This window comes from Trachemys scripta, chromosome 7 (genome assembly GCF_013100865.1).
Source record: "Trachemys scripta elegans isolate TJP31775 chromosome 7, CAS_Tse_1.0, whole genome shotgun sequence".
NCBI classification, from domain to species: Eukaryota; Metazoa; Chordata; order Testudines; family Emydidae; genus Trachemys; species Trachemys scripta.
Window position 1 is genome coordinate 110,559,684 of NC_048304.1, and position 2,655 is coordinate 110,562,338.

Genomic DNA, 2,655 nt, shown 5'->3' on the forward strand with positions numbered 1-2,655 from the left:
CCAGTACGACGACGACGGGTACCAGTCATAATATACCATCGCCTGCAAGGGGCTGGTGCAATGCAGCACTACGGCTGCCAGCCCCACGGCTATCACTCATGCTACACCGTCTACCGCCAAAAGGCAGTTAGCAGCTGCTGCTGTGTAGCAATGCAGTCCCACGTCTGCCGGCACCCAGAGGACATATGGTGACGGTGAGCTCAGCTGAGCTGAGCGGGCTCCATGCTTGCCATGGTATGTTGTCTGCACAGGTAACCCAGGTAAAAAGGCGCGAATCTATTGTCTGCCGTTGCTGTGACGAGGGGGGAGGGGCCTGACGACACGTACCCAGAACCGCCCGCGACACTGTTTTGCATCATCCGGGCATTGGGATCTCAACCCAGAATTCAAAGAAAAGGCGCGAACCGCTTCTCGGCTCGAGCTGTGGCGCAAACGTAGTATCTGACGGCCTAGGGGAAGGAGGGAGGGCGGGCCGAGTGACGACATGGCGTACAGGCACAGGGAATTAAAATAAAGAACGGTGGCTGTGCATCAGGGAGAGACACAAACACCTGTCACACAGAATGGTCCCCCCAAAGATCAAACTGAAAACCCTGGGTTTAGCAGGCCATTCATTTGACGGAGGGAGGGGGAAGCAAATGAATACAGAGAAAATCTATTTTTTTACATCTTAAGACGACGGTGCAGCGTGACTGATAGCCCTCGGCATCTTTCTGGGTGCTTGGCAGCAAATACGGGGCGGTGTATGACGATGGTCTTCAGGCCTATTGCACGAGCTGCTGCTCAGGGAAGACTCTGCTAATGTGCGATGACCCGACTTGTAATAGGCCGGCTAACAGTCATAATACACCATTTACTGCCAAAAGGCAAGCCCCACGGCTGCCAGCACCCAGATCGCCGATGAAGGCTACCAGTCTACTGCACCGTCTACCGCCAAAAGGCAGTTAGCAGCTGCTGCTGTGTAGCAATGCAGTCCCACGTCTGCCGGCACCCAGAGGACATATGGTGACGGTGAGCTCAGCTGTGCTGAGCGGGCTCCATGTTGTCTGCACAGGTAACCCAGGTAACCCAGGTAAAAAGGCGCGAATCTATTGTCTGCCGTTGCTGTGACGGGGGGAGGGAGGGGCCTGACGACACGTACCCAGAACCGCCCGCGACACTGTTTTGCATCATCCGGGCATTGGGATCTCAACCCAGAATTCCAAGGGCGGCAGAGACTGCGGGAACTGTGGGATAGCTCTGGGATAGCTACCCATAGTGCAATGCTCCGGAAGTCGACACTAGCCTCGTACTGTGGACGCGGTCCGCCGACTAGAGCACCTAGAGCATTGTATTGTGTGGACACACACAATCGGCTGTATACAACCGATTTCAATAAAACCGGCTTCTATAAATTCGAACTAATTTCGTAGTGTAGACATACCCCAAGTGTGGTTCTGAGCTGAGAAGTGACAGTATGAGACTCCAGGTTAGTTCTGATTTCCATAGTGCAGTGGTTCCCAAACTTGTTCCGCCGCTTGTGCAGGGAAAGCCCCTGGCGGGCTGGGCCGGTTTGTTTACGTGCCATGTCCGCAGGTTCGGCCGATCGTGGCTCCCACTGGCCACGGTTCGCTGCTCCAGGCCAATGGGAGCTGCTGGAAGTGGCACAGGCCGAGGGACATACTGGCCGCTGCTTCCAGCAGCTCCCATTGGCCTGGAACCACTGCCATAGTGGATATGTTCAGCCTACAAATAGCCATTTTTGCAATTGTCAGTCCTACAAATGCAATATGTGGGTCTGAAAGTCAAGCAGTGGTTAGAAATTGAAGCTAGACAAATTCAGACTGGAAATAAGGTGTAGATTTTAAAGGTGAGAGTAGTTAACCATTGGAACAATTTACCAAGGGTCATGATGGTGGATACTCCATCACTGTCAATTTTTGAATCAAGATTGGATGTTCTTCTAAAAGATAGGACTTCCCCACAAATAATTTCTAGAGCCTATGGCCTGTGTTACACTGGAGGTCAGTCTAGATGATCACCATGATCCCACTGGGCCTTGGAATTTATGAATCTAGGTTTGTTGAGACCTGGTCCATTATAGGTTTCAGAGTAGCAGCCGTGTTAGTCTGTATCCGCAAAAAGAAGAACAGGAGTACTTGTGGCACCTTAGAGACTAACAAATTTATTAGAGCATAAGCTTTCGTGGACTACAGCCCACTTCTTCAGATGTATCTAATAAATTTGTTAGTCTCTAAGGTGCCACAAGTACTCCTGTTCTTCTTTTTTTGGTCCATTATAGTACTTTTGCTTGGCTTTCTTAATTGTTCATGCTAGCTTTTACTGTGGCTAATATTAAACATTGTTAAAAAAAAAAGAGGGGGGGTATATTCTGTTGATAGTAATGGAAGTTAACATATGTGTAGCAAGAGCATTGGTAAACCCCTTCGGAGTTCACCTTTAGTATGTTGCTGGTACAGGAGTAATGATGGAACAATAGGACAGAGGTGTGACTGTAACTGTAGGATTTATTATGACTTTACTGTAGCAATTAAAACCATTTCTCTCCCTTTGAAAATGATGGTTCTTGAAAGGGCCAGGAGACTTTTTATTAAAAAAAAAAAAAAACTATAGCCAATTGATACCTAATGAGTGAGCTGATCTAAACAAGCTACT

At 49.2% G+C, this 2,655-nt stretch overlaps 1 long non-coding RNA gene across 1 annotated transcript; it reads left to right on the forward strand.

The window, feature by feature from the left end:
* The first annotated feature begins 1,954 nt into the window (after window positions 1–1,954).
* LOC117879828 lies at window positions 1,955–2,604 on the forward strand. The gene is made up of 2 exons (XR_004646394.1): window positions 1,955–2,083; window positions 2,282–2,604. It is a non-coding gene; the product is annotated as an uncharacterized LOC117879828 (long non-coding RNA).
* Window positions 2,605–2,655: the final 51 nt, after the last annotated feature.